The 13,922-nt window shown below is 41.9% G+C and overlaps 1 protein-coding gene across 1 annotated transcript in view; it reads left to right on the forward strand.

Annotated features, from left to right (window-relative positions):
• The first annotated feature begins 6,821 nt into the window (after nt 1-6,821).
• The window catches only part of SIGLEC1 (sialic acid binding Ig like lectin 1), a 121,046-nt gene continuing 113,945 nt past the window's right edge, over nt 6,822-13,922 (forward strand). The window contains exon 1 of the mRNA XM_082243800.1: nt 6,822-6,886. The gene's annotated coding sequence lies outside the window, so the exon portion shown is untranslated. The remainder of the gene's footprint in view (nt 6,887-13,922) is intronic.

Raw genomic sequence — 13,922 nt, forward strand, 5'->3', positions numbered from 1 at the left:
CTGCAAGGGATTGCTATGGTCTTCCATACTCCCTTAGAGAATCACTGAGCTCTTGTAAGAGCTTGTGTAAGAGCTTGTTCTGCTGCACTCTCTGGGGAAAGGAGGTTCACCAACAGGAACCTGGAGCCTTGTCGGAGGTCCAGGGTGGGTAGGAGACTGCAAGACTTGGCAATGAGTAAGCGACATCTCTAAGTCGTGAAACGCGTCTGCCTTTGTGTCCTGCATCCACAGTGTGTTGTTCCAGTTGACTATTGTTTGATGTGGAATAAATTTACTCCAATTTTTGATTTACATCGGAGTGCGGTCATCTCTTTTTGCTTCATATGATTCTGGATTGAAGGATCCGACCAGCACCTGATACCTAGTCCACCTGGAGCGGTCTTTCCCCTTTTGGATTTCAGGAGACTGCAAGACCCTAACCAAGCTGCGGCGGTTCGTGGGGTCTGAAGTGGTTACGGTGTCTGGTGGAGTGCTTGGAGCCCCTCGGGAAGCACTAGGAGCATCTGTCAACGGAGGTACCCAGTCTGGGGTGCCTTGTTCCGTTACAACAATATATACTGCTAACACAATTTAAAATGGTGACTCTAGTGGTTCCCATTAACAATAAGGGGATATAAATGTGCAGTACCCCAAAAGGGGTGTGATGAGAGTCCAGTAAGTGTTGTCCCAAAATTAAAGTCCAAAACCCCAAGATTCTGGATGGACAAAAAACATTGATGACTTCAGGTGATGAAATAACATTAAATGGTGAGCATTCCAAACAAAACCAAGCCTGATTCCTATGTTGTGAATCCCACCACCTTCAGGATTTACTTCTTACCAGCAGGTAGGAATATAAGGGCAAAACAGCCACCCCAAAAGTGATGACTCCTTGTGTGGTGAGAGGGATAGTGCACTTCTCCGCACCTCATGGAAGAGATATCAAAATAGCCTCTTACCAGATAGATGCCGTTCTGAAGCATATATCTGCCCCTTTAAGGGTCTCCCCCGTCTGTCACAATGGGTCAACGCTTGGGTCACTTGTGGATGATCTCTTATGGCCTTCTGTGCTCCTTTAACTTGGTCCCCAGATGTTCTTCTGCAGATCTCCCAGCTCGGCGGACTCCCACTTCACTGGAATCAGTCCCACAAACTGCAGCAGTCTTACCTAATAGGTCCGTCCAACTCGGAGATCCGCATCTGGGGACCAAGTTAAAGGAGCACAGAAGGCCATAAGAGATCATCCACAAGTGACCCAAGCATTGACCCATTGTGACAGACGGGGGGAGGCCCTTAAAGGGGCAGATATATGCTTCAGAACGGCATCTATCTGGTAAGAGGCTATTTTGATATCTCTTCCATGAGGTGCGGAGAAGTGCACTATCCCTCTCACCACACAAGGAGTCATCACTTTTGGGGTGGCTGTTTTGCCCTTATATTCCTACCTGCTGGTAAGAAGTAAATCCTGAAGGTGGTGGTATTCACGACATGGAAATCAAACATGGTTTTGTTTGGAATGCTCACCATTTAATGTTATTTCATCACCTGAAGTCATCAATGTTATTTGTCCATCCAGAATCTTGGGGTTTTGGACTTTCATTTTGGGACACCACTTACTAGACTCTCATCACACCCCTTTTGGGGTATTGCACATTTACTGTATATTCCCTTATTGTTAATGGGAACCACTAGAGTCACCATTTTAAATTGTGTTAACAGTATACAGTATATTGTGTTATCATATTTATTGGTTTTCATCACACCTCTTAGGGGTATTTCACAGTCACAATTTTTTATTGTTTGTGAGAAGCACCATTGTCACAATATTTGTCATATTGTAACATCAGTATCACATGTGGTTACATTTGTGGTCCATATCACTTAAGAGTGATACAATTGTAGTTTAGCGCAAAAGGCCACTTTATTTTTTTCATTCACTTTTTCCAAATCAGGTATTTGGATCTTTGGTTGCAGCTTATCTATATTTATCAGCGCACCTTTTTACACTTTTAATATATCCCTCTATAGTGTGTACTTATCTCAATCCAGAGCACTAAGTGTCATTTCTGTCTGGTTTTTCATTCCTCTGCTATCTGCATCACTTCTGACAAGCTTTCCTGACACCAAGAGAAAAATGGTGACAGGGGAGGGATCTCCAGCTGACTGACAGCCTCAGCTCTGTTCTTATGTGCTGTGTCCCTTCCCTCCAATCAGCTCTCAGAGCTCTCCTCACTGGGCTCTGAATTAGGTAATTTCAGCCCTCTGCCCCCTATTTTATAAATTGTAGACTTTGAACAAATGTGGAAAAGACAATAATGCAGATAAACAGGTGCAATTTACGTAGGAGGATTTGTTTCATCTCTATGTATCACCTCAGGGCCAGTCACTTCATTGAGTATATGCAAGGGTGTACAACCACTTTAACTATCTTGAACTAAAGGTGTTGCTTCTGCTGTCCAACGCTTCCAGGTGCGTAGGATGCTTGGTCCCCCACAAGGTGCTGTGGTTCCTCTGATCAGCCACTACATTGCTACAAAGCACAGTAAAGAGACAATTCATGCTGCAGTGATCTAAGAAAATAGAGAGAAAGGAAGGAGGGAGAGAATATGTTGCACCAGGAAATAGAAGTTTGCTGACAACAACTCATGATATGAGTCAGCACAATAATCCTGACTTCAGAGTCAGAACTTCTGACTTCCCTAAGAAGGAGAAAGCAAGGCAAGGGAATCCCGTAAAAAAAAAAAAAAACAACAGGCTCAGAGAATCACAGTAAGAAAAGTGTATTAACGTCCTTTCAACTGAGACGTGATATAAGAATTTAGGATCTTGAGTGCTTGATCTGCCCCTGCCCATTTTGTCTAAAAGACAAGCCTGTAGAGACTTTTCCTTGTAAGGGTGTTTCCACGGTCAAGGGATCTTAATTGATGGGAATTTATGGCACTTTTCCACTGCAAGTACCGGCTCGGCTCTACTCAGCCCTGCTTAGCCCTGCTTGGCCCGGTTTGCTTTTCCACTGCTGGTACTGCATGGTACGGTGTTGGAACGGTTCAGTACGGTACGGTATGGTTTGCTTTTCCACTAAAGTAGTACTAAAGTTAAGTGGGTGGGATAACAACAATTCTCTGACCAATCAGTGGCTAGCAGTGACTGCATGCAAAGGATTGTGGGATATGGTACCGGTATGGTACCTCTTGGAACCACAATCGAGGTGGTAATGTTTTAGAGAGCCGTACCGTTTGGTTTCCATGCAGTGGAAAAGCGCCGCCGCCGTACCGTACCGAACCGGTCCTACACCATACCATGCGGTACCAGCAGTGGAAAAGTACAAAAGCGAGCCGAACCGTTCGGTTCCATGCAGTGGAAAAGCGCCATAAGAGAAGCCCTGAGTATTGGGACTAGAGACTGTATTACTCCTTTGCTGGTCAAAAGAAGACTTGACCATTGGTTGCCCACTTAATGATACCTAGAATTTGGACCCTATAAATAATCAACTATATAAGTAAACATTTATCAAAAGTTAACCTGATTCCTGACATTCCATATCTGCGGGAGCTGGGGTGAAGAGTGAATGTGCTGTAACGTGTTAATGTTGTTTGCCTCCTTGTAGATAAACATGTATGCTCGATCAGGATAAGTGCAACGTTTCAGAGCCACGCAGGACCCCTTTGTCAGGCATTTGATATAGTTTTAACAGTGAACACATAATATATGTGAAACTACCACCAATCAAAACCATGGAAAACTATGACCCCCCCCCTCCTCTGATGTCACATGACATCATATTCCCACCTATGGCCGTTTAATATATTAATTATATGTGCAGAGATCAGGGCAACTATTTCATATAAATAAATGTGTGTATATGAGGGGGCCCCCAATGGGTGTGTCAGTGTGTGGCTATCGTGTACCGATCAGGTACATCCTTGTAGAGTCCGCTGCTAGAGGGGGCTGGAGTAGCCGGGGTCCATCGTGTGACCCTCCTTGGGAAAGTTGGAGTGTTGATAGTTCCACTCCAGAACTTGTCTTGGGGAGGTCTGAGGAACTTTACTATGGATGCCAATGATCTCACTAAGTCCCTGTATGTATATGGGGGAATCATATGAAACATCCTATGGACATTGCAGAATGTTCTTAGGTAAGGTAGTGCTATTCCCATAACCGGGCGCTGCAGCTTACGCATGTATTTGCAAATGTGTGCAACTAAACCCCTGTTTTTAACGCATGCTGTTGGACAGGTAAATTTGGTTGGTCACAGGCTGGTCGGTAAGTTGAGCTTGGAAATTTATTTATTTATTTATTTCTTTTCATATGCGTTGCCTTTCCAATGCTCCTTGCTGCAGTGACCAGTTACAGGTGAGGGCAGTACCCACTTTTTTGTACTATAAATTAGATTGGCCAGGCAACGCACTGACACCTTTGCTGCCACAGTGGTATGGGCTGGGTGTTCAGTGTGCTCCTATGCATTTAGGAAGGGGTGGGCTCCCTTCAGGTTTATCTGCCCTATACCCGTCCATCTAAATGTATGTCCTTTAATTGTTGGAGACTCACAGAAATTAGAGTTAGGTCCACAGATAATGGGATGCCTTGCCAGGGGCTCTGTGGCTTACGCATGTATTTGCAAATGTGAGCAACTAAACCCCTGTTTTTAACGCATACTGTTGGACAGGTTAATTCTGTTGGTCAGTAAGTTAAGCTTGGAAATTTATTTTTTCAAGGTAGTGCTAATCCCATAACCTGTACCTGAGTATGTGAATGCTGCAACCATAACTAGGCAGAACCCAAAGCCTCCCAAGATGCAAAGTGTATCCCAGCCACAAGCAGTGGCTGGCCCTGTTCTTATGTTACACCTTCACTGTGAAGTAGGGATGATCGAACTTTTTAAAAAGTTCGGTTCGACCAGAACACCCAAACTTCCCGAAAGTTCTGCCCGGATTTCAGAACCCCATTGAAATCAATGGGACCCGAACTTCGGTAATCAAAAAACACAATTTTGAAGCCCTAAAACCCAATAAATGCCCCTAAAAAGTGCCTAGGGTTCTGGGTCATGCCCCAGGGACTATTAATCACACAAAAAAAAGTTCTTAAAAATTGTCATTTTTGATAGAGAGCCAATTATTGAAAAAAAAGAGATTTCTTTGGATTTAGTGTCTGGGGGGTCTAAAAAGTGTACCTGTGAAGTTTCAGCTCTGTAGCATGTCCAGAACCAGAAAAGGAAAGTTTGTTTGTATTAGAATTAATATAGAACAGGGATATGGCTCCGCTATTTTCACACCTTGCTGGTTTTGTAGCAAGCGTTTTTTTGGGCATTTTTTGGGGGACTTTGGAGGCAGGCATAACATCAGAACTTCTGTGTAGGGGTATATATATACACACACACACATGTATGTATATATACACATACACATATATAGGTGTGAAAGTAGCTGAAACCTATGCTTGCGCTAATGAAATAATTAACACCCATATGGCTTCTCTGCTATAACACCTATATGTGTGTATGTGTATAAATACATATAAGTGTGTGTGTATATATACCCCTATACAGAATTTCTGATGTTTTGCCTGCCTCCAAAGACCCAAAAAAAATGCCCAAAAAAAAAACGCCTGCTGCAAAAACACACCTGGGCGTTTTTGTAGCTGGCGTTTTTTGGGCATTTTTTTGGGGTCTTTGGAGGCAGGCAAAACATCAGAAATTTTGTATAGGGGTATATATACACACACACTTATATGTATTTATACACATATATAGGTGTTATAGCAGAGAAGCCATATGGGTGTTAATTATTTCATTAGCGCAAGCATAGGTTTCTGCTATTTTCACACCTATATATGTGTATGTGTATATATACATACATGTGTGTGTGTGTGTATATATACCCCTACACAGAAGTTCAGATGTCATGCCTGACTCCCAACATGTCCTCAAAAAAGCCCTATAAACACCTGCAGCAAAAAGCAGGGTGACAGGGGCGAAGCCACTATCCGGTTCTATAACTGTCCTAAGAGAAACGATCTTTTCTCTATAGCGGTCACCCTGACATGGAAGGGTTTTGTCACCCTGCCATAGCAGTCAGAGTCAGTTAACCCTACACTACACTTTCCCTACAGAAACTAGATTATTAAATCTAACTATAGTGGAAAATAGTACCCTAACTACACTAGATATCCCTTTCCTCACACTAATAATTGCTAAATGACACTTTGAAGTAGAAGTAACAGAACTGCTTCCATTCTCTTCCACAGCTCTGTATTAAAATGGTAGAGATTTGGCAGGGGCTATCTTATATACTGGGGGGCGTATTCACTAATGATTGGCCTCTGGACCCCCTAGTCACTCCAATCACATTCCTAGCATTCTCCTGCCCCCTCAATTGGCTTTTACTGATGGTTCTGGTCCAATCACGGGCTTTTAAAGCCCAGTTCCTGTCCCATTGCATTTTGGTCGGTTCTGGTTGCCAAATTCCGAACTTTTTCAGCAAAAAGTTCGGAATTCGGGCCGAACCGCGAACAGTCAATGTTCGGGTCGAACCGATGGTCGACCCGAACCGTTCGATCATCTCTACTGTGAAGTATCTGTGTTGCAATTTTTACATTTTTCCAAATTTGTTAATGCCATGGTTTCCTATTCTGCAAAGTGTAGGCAATGAGCCCTGCAAATCAGCAGAGTTTCTAAAACCTCAACAACATCCTCCAGGGGCTTTCCTCATCATCACTTTCATTTCTTTCTCCTTTTCCTACAGCAGAAAGGAATATGAGAACTGCTGACACTGAGAAACTCAGCCAAACAAAAGAGGAAATTGCAGATTCACTGTTGCTTATAGATATAAGTGTGACACCTTTTCCCTCAAGAACTTCATCATGGTCAGAGAACAGATGTCTGTCTGAAGAACTTCGCATTCAAAGAAAGGTATTTTTGTATTCTATGTTGTTCTTTTTTTTACATCTATATATTCTATAATATTCTTTTTGACTTTGTATGGTTACCTTATGCCTATTTCTTTTTTTGTTTTTTTTGTTCTGAGAGTTATTACAGGGAAATTTCAAATGTAATAATTGATTGGTATTAGTGTGAGATAAGCCCAATAGAACATTCTACTCAGCAGTAACAACTACACTCTTAATTAGGTAACAAAACTGCAATAAAGAAGACCATTTTTCCAATATGTTTAAAGGACCAATCCACCTAAAAGTGTATCTTTGGACAAAACTTGTATTTTTTAGTTTTGTAATTGGTTGGTAAACCTGACAGCTATTTTAGCTATCTGCGCTCCATTGGAACACAACAGAAAATGTGTCTAAATCTAACTGCAGCAATAAGTAAATCCCTTCCTAGAGAAGAAAATCCCTTCCCTAGTCTTCACCTGTTCAGCAGATGTCCCCATTAAAACATTTCCCCTAATCTCCTGTTTTAGAGAAAATGATGGATCTGCAATCAACCCACATAACATCTCTGACCGCAATTTAGAATCTATTATTAGTAAAGTCAGACAGTTATTTCTAGAGTTGAATCTGTATATTCTTTTTAATTGTTGGTATGATGAAACAGCAGAAAGTTAACTCTACAAGATCATCCTCTATATCTAGACAAGACAAGGATGGGTAGGGTGCATCAGATTCCCCAACTTGTTCTACTTTTTCAAGTCGATGTCTGGTGAGGGTAAGGATGATGATGAATCAAATGAGGGTTGGGGAACCATGTCAGGTAGAAAAGAGGAATGAGAAGGAGGATCCTACACCTAACGCAGGGGTCTTCAAACTATGGCCCTCCAGTTGTTCAGGAACTACAATTCCCATCATGCCTAGTCATGTCTGTGAATGTCCGAGTTTTACAATGCCTCATGGGACGTGTAGTTCGGCAACAGCTGGAGGACCATAGTTTAAAGATCCCTGACCTAACGACTTTCCTTTTAAGACCCCATTCTTTGTCCATTTTTTTTTTCCAAACAAGTTTTATTGAGAAGTAAAAGTATATCAATGCACAATATCGACATACAAGGAATAATTGAACCTCAGAAACGTATACATGTGGATGTGGTAGAAATCATTGTAACATAACGAAATCTTTTAAATAGCCAATGGTTCTACATTCAATAGGAGCCAATTCAGTAATAATGAAAAAAAAAAAAGGGGGGAACCAGGAATTAAACTAGACCAAAGCCTAATGCATGTTGGAATAGTACATCTTTCCCCTTGTGTTACGACTAGCCCAAGTGGGCTGATATACATGCTCGGTTGTCTAAGTAGGTATGGAGGGGTTGGGTCCTAGAGATAGGTTGCGTCTGTTTGGGGGTTGTTTAGAACTGGTCAGCTTAGTAGTATTGGATGTAAGGATGATGGCTTAGCCTGTAGACTAGAGTGATTAAAAGATATGAATGGCAAGAATGAAAAAGACCTAAAAAAAAGGAGTAAAAAAAGGGGGGGGTGGGAGAATAAGGGGGAATTAAACTAGACCAAAGCCTAATGCATGTTGGAATAGTACATCTTTCCCCTTGTGTTACGACTAGCCCAAGCGGGCTGATATACATGCTTGGTTGTCTAAGTAGGTATGGAGGGGTTGGGTCCTAGAGATAGGTTGCATCTGTTTGGGGGGGTGTTTAGAACTGGTCAGCTTAGTAGTATTGGATGTAAGGATGATGGCTTAGCCTGTAGACTAGAGTGATTAAAAGATATGGATGGCAAGAATGTAAAAGACCTAAAAAAAAAGGAGTAAAAAAAAGGGGGGGTGGGAGAATAAGGGGGATGGGAGTTGGAATAGAGAGGGATCCGAGTGAGTCTTCTCCTCGATCTCCATCAAAAGCAGCATAGAATTTGAATTTAGTGTGGAGTACTGCTCATTAAAGATCTCCTCTGAAGGGAACCTCCCAGGCTCATCCCTTGGGTAAGGGTGGGAGGTCCTTTGTCTCAGGTTGAAGGTATGTTGGTTTAATCCCACTCAGAGTAGAATATCTATCTGTGGAACAGAAGTGGGTCCAGTTCTTCCATTGTCCATTATTAACCTTTAAGGTGCACATCACCATCATCTAAAAAATTTGAAAAAAAAAAAAAAGAAAAATCACAATTGCGTTAATATAAAAGTACAACTAGAATTTATTTTTTCTTTTAGTTCCCCCTGTAGGCAGGTGTCTACATAGTGGATTGTTGTTAGTTAGGGATTATGGGCTGCCCAGTTGGGGGGGGGGGTAAATGCTGGGTCTGTCGTATACCCAGGCTTTTTGGGTTCTGCCCTACACCCTGTTCAGCCTATAAATTAGAGGCAAGGCCAGGCTCAAGGAGGGAGTGGGATGAAGAAGAGGGTCCAGTAAGAAGATGTAACATGGAGTGACCCACGATCACCATCTCCCTAAAGGAACCTACCTGCTTATGGACTTTGCTACTAATAGACAAGGTACTGTATATATAATTTTGCAAAATAGAAATGTTTTTGATTGTCCACAATGCCAAAATGAATAGAACCCTGGCTTAAAGAATACAACGATAGATAGATAGACAGACAGACAGACAGACAGACAGACAGACAGACAGATAGACAGATAGACAGATAGACAGATAGACAGATAGACAGATAGACAGATAGATAGATAGACAGATAGATAGATAGATAGATAGATAGATAGATAGATAGATAGATAGATAGATAGATAGATAGATAGATAGATAGATAGATAGATAGATAGATAGATAGATAGATAGATAGATAGATAGATAGATAGATAGATAGATAGATAGATAGATAGATAGATAGATAGTGTTTTTGGGTGTTCAAAATGAACAGTGGATTTCTTCTTTAACTCTTCTATTTCTCCCCTTCAGCTGTTATGAAACTTTAACCTTAATCTGTTCTTTCTGTGTTTTCAGCAATTTCCCCCACTTCCTTTTTCTGTGGCAAAGGAGAAATGAAAGTCAGATTTTCATGTTTCATCTTTCCTCTTTATATATGCATTGGTTGATAATTTAATCTCAATACAGTTCCTATGGAAAAATTGCATTTACTCTGTATAGTGAGAGTCAATGAGCCAAGTGTAAAACAACTGAAAAAAAAAAATTATTTAAAATAAGTTTAATTAAAATGATAGGTGAATTCTTTGCAATCTGTTTCCCTCCCCTCACCTTTCTCAGGTCTTACTTATTGGGGGTTTCTCTAATAATTTGCAAGCTTTTATCTAACAATCAGCTAGTTATTTTCCACACAAGTACCCACCCTTCCCAGGGGCTACCAGATCGATAGATAGATACGATAGATAGATAGATAGATAGATAGATAGATAGATAGATAGATAGATAGATAGATAGATAGATAGATAGATAGATAGATAGATAGATAGATAGATAGATAGATAGATAGATAGATAGATAGATAGATAGATAGATAGATAGATAGATAGATAGATAGATAGATAGATAGAAAAGGTGCGTACATAGACAAAAGCCCATATATGCACTAGCAGCGCTAATACGCCCTTATTCCAAGAGCGGCGAATATAATGCTAGAATTTATAACAAGTTGTGAACTTAATCAATCATGTTCATTATGGCTGGTCATGCAAAAATGGTGAATCAAAAGTCTCTTTCTCCAATGGAACCAAGTGGGAATGGTGTATAATAGACCCAGGATACTCTCCTTCAATTTCACCAAAACAGCCACCAAGAGCCTTCACCACACCGCCGTGCTCCCCCTAGGTAGTAAACACGTACCCTTAATGAAAAAGTCAAGCTCTTTGAACAAAAACAGTGATCCTCCACTATCCAATGGCGATCCACCTTTTGATCCCGGTACCAGCTGGTTAAATGGGAATCAGCGCTTCCTCATCTTTCTACCCGGTGCCTCCACTTCCTGCTGCCCGGGAGCCGGTGAGATCGCCATTGGATAGTGGAGGATCACTGGTTTTGTTCAAAGCGCTTGACCTAAGCATTAAGGGTACGTGTTTACTACCTAGGGGGAGCACGGCGGTGTGGTGAAGGCTCTTGGTGGCTGTTTTGGTGAAATTGAAGGAAAGTATCCTGGGTCTATTCTACACCATTCCCACTTGGTTCCATTGGAGAAAGTGACTTTTGATTCACCATTTTTGCATGACCAGCCATAATGAACATGATTGATTAAGTTCACAACTTGTTATAAATTCTAGCATTATATTCGCCGCTCTTGGAATAAGGGCGTATTAGCGCTGCTAGTGCATATATGGGCTTTTGTTTATGTACGCACCTTTTCTAGATATTATTTGATATTATAGCAGCAGCTGTGTAAGAATATCAGCTATTGGGATCCATTATCTTATTTCATCCACAAGTGGCTTTTGCCATTATATTTTGAGATTGCATACCACTTAAGCGCTGAGTGGGTTGGACAGGACCTCGGTCCTTGTTTTGCTCCTTTTTTTTGCTTAGATAGATAGATAGATAGATAGATAGATAGATAGATAGATAGATAGATAGATAGATAGATAGATAGATAGATCATTTTTGCAAAATAGGAATGTTTTGGGTGGGATTCTTCTTTAAGGCTTCTTTTTTCCCCTCTCAGCAATTAATTGAACATTCAATGTAATTTATTCTTTCTATGTGTTCAGCAATATCCCCCACTTCCTCTTTCTGTGGCAGAGGAGAAATGAAATTTGCTTTCTATGTTTCATATGCTTCTTTATATACGCATTGGTTGATAATATAGTCAATCCACAGTTCCGGTGGACTCTGTATGATGACTTCTCGCCTTCCCTTCAGTCTTGCACAGTTGTACAGATTTTTCTTTGGTCTGTTTACTCTGATTTCACTGCACACTGTGGCCTTCTCACAACGTGCATTTGAAGCAATGTTGCCATACTACCAGAATAAAATTTACTGACATGACACCCAACATTTACTGGCACAGCCAAGTTTTTACTGGCATTTCCAAAAGTTACAAAACTACAGTTTAAAGTGCAAATGTCAGTATTTAGGCTACAAACAAGTACAATATGCAATTAGCAATGTGATTTAGGACCGGTTCACACTAGTGTGATGCCAGACATCGCATGTGATTCGAACCGCATTGACGTGTTGATCACATGCGAAGTCTGTGCGACGCGAGTTCAGCCAAACAAACTTTATGGCTGAATTTGCATCACATTTAGACCAAGCTTGTGCAGGAACCTTTTTTTGTCCGCACCGGAACCAAATCACATAAGTGTGAACGTCCATGTAATCTGATTCTGCAAATGGCGCTGGGTTTTGCAAACTGATTGCGGGGTGTTGGTAACTTAACAGAAAGTCTGCAATCAGTTCACCTGAACAGGTTGTAGTTTTGATGCGTTGCGGATTTGCAGCAAATTCGCTTTGAATTCGTACCGCACCTAGTGTGAACCGACCCTTAACCACTTCCAGACCGCCCACCGAGTATAAACGTCGGTACTTTGATACCTCCTCCCGCCGATTCCCTCCTGCCACTTCACGCTTATTTTCCCCACTTACCAGAGCTGTCGACCCCTGTGCAGTGATGGGCAGGAAGTTGAGTGAGGGCATGATGGACCCTACTCAACTCTATGCCCTTGGAGGACCGGAGTGATGTCAAACCTCACTTCCATCTAACAGCCTCAAAGGGTCAATTTTCTTTTTTAATTTAAAAAAGTTAAAAGCCATTTTTATTTTTTATATTTTTTGCTTTAAAGTGTAAAAGAGAGATCTGAGGACTTTTTGACCCCAGATCTCGCATTAGAGAGGCCCTTTAATGCTTATTTCTATTACAAGAGATGTTTTCATTCTTTGTAATAGGAATCAAAGTGATAATAAAACTTTTTTAAAGGGACAGTGTAAAAATAAAGAATAGGGGGCGTGGCTTGCAGCCGTTGTGAATGGACGGCTGAATAGAGAGCTCTGCCAGACAGCGGGGATCCACTAGCAACAGAGGGACCTTTCATCCTCGTAAATCGCCTCAGCAGTAAGCAAACCTTTCCCCCGACACCCGGAGCTATGTCCCGCAGGAAGAAGGACTCACATGAGCTGAAGAAACTCACAGCTTTCTTCCCCCAGCCGCGGCATGGCCAAGATAGCGCTGCATCCTCCCCTCCCCCAGCCACACGCTCCCCACAGGGGAAAGACACATTAAGTACAGCATACATGGATATTTACGGGGGCCAGGGAGATACACCTCAGTTCACCAGAGGATTAAAGTCAAGCTTGTAGATCTTGAAGATAGATCCAGACGAAATAACATAAAAATACGAGGCATTCCTGAGACTGTCCACACGGGGGAGCTAAAGCCCTATGCTGAAGCATTGTATACTTCCATCCTCCCAGACTTCACTGCCACTGAAATTATCATCGATCGGATCCACAGGCTAACAAAACCTTCCTTTTTTCCTGACCAGGTTCCCCCGAGAGGTACTTCTCCTAATGCGCTTCTTCCATGTGAAGGAGCAAATTATGAGCAAAGCCCACACGATGAAATCCTTGCCGGAACCGTAAAACAACCTGCAACTGTTCACCGACCTTTCACAATATACCATGTGACTGCGCAAAAACCTAAATACGGTCACCAAGGCGCTGAGGAACAACAATATTCCTTACCAATGGAAGTTTCCCACAAATCTCCTAATACATTGGAAGGGTAAGCTTCACTCAGTTACATCTCTGGAACAGTGTCTGCAACTACTCTGCGTTTGGGATGTCCTCCCTCACCAGGAAGGAAAGCACCCGTGCAACTCGCAGCTATCACAACCATACCTGATGATCTGCATTGCCTTCCCTCTGTAGTGCCTTCAGAACTCCCTTAAACACCGCTGCCTTCGCACTATAGAGATTTATTGACCTATCTCCTTTTACCCCCACTTCTGAGCAGCCCACAGCTGCACTCTGGTCGAACAGACCATCCTTTTATTACCTATTTGTTTTCTTGGGGTTTTTTGCCTTTGTTTAATCCCTGTTTGCTTTCTTTGTTTTCTTGTCGCACGCCAACTGGAACGGTACTCAGCACT

The sequence above is a fragment of the Pelophylax lessonae genome (assembly GCF_965119305.1).
Source record: "Pelophylax lessonae genome assembly, chromosome: 1".
Classification (NCBI taxonomy): domain Eukaryota; kingdom Metazoa; phylum Chordata; class Amphibia; order Anura; family Ranidae; genus Pelophylax; species Pelophylax lessonae.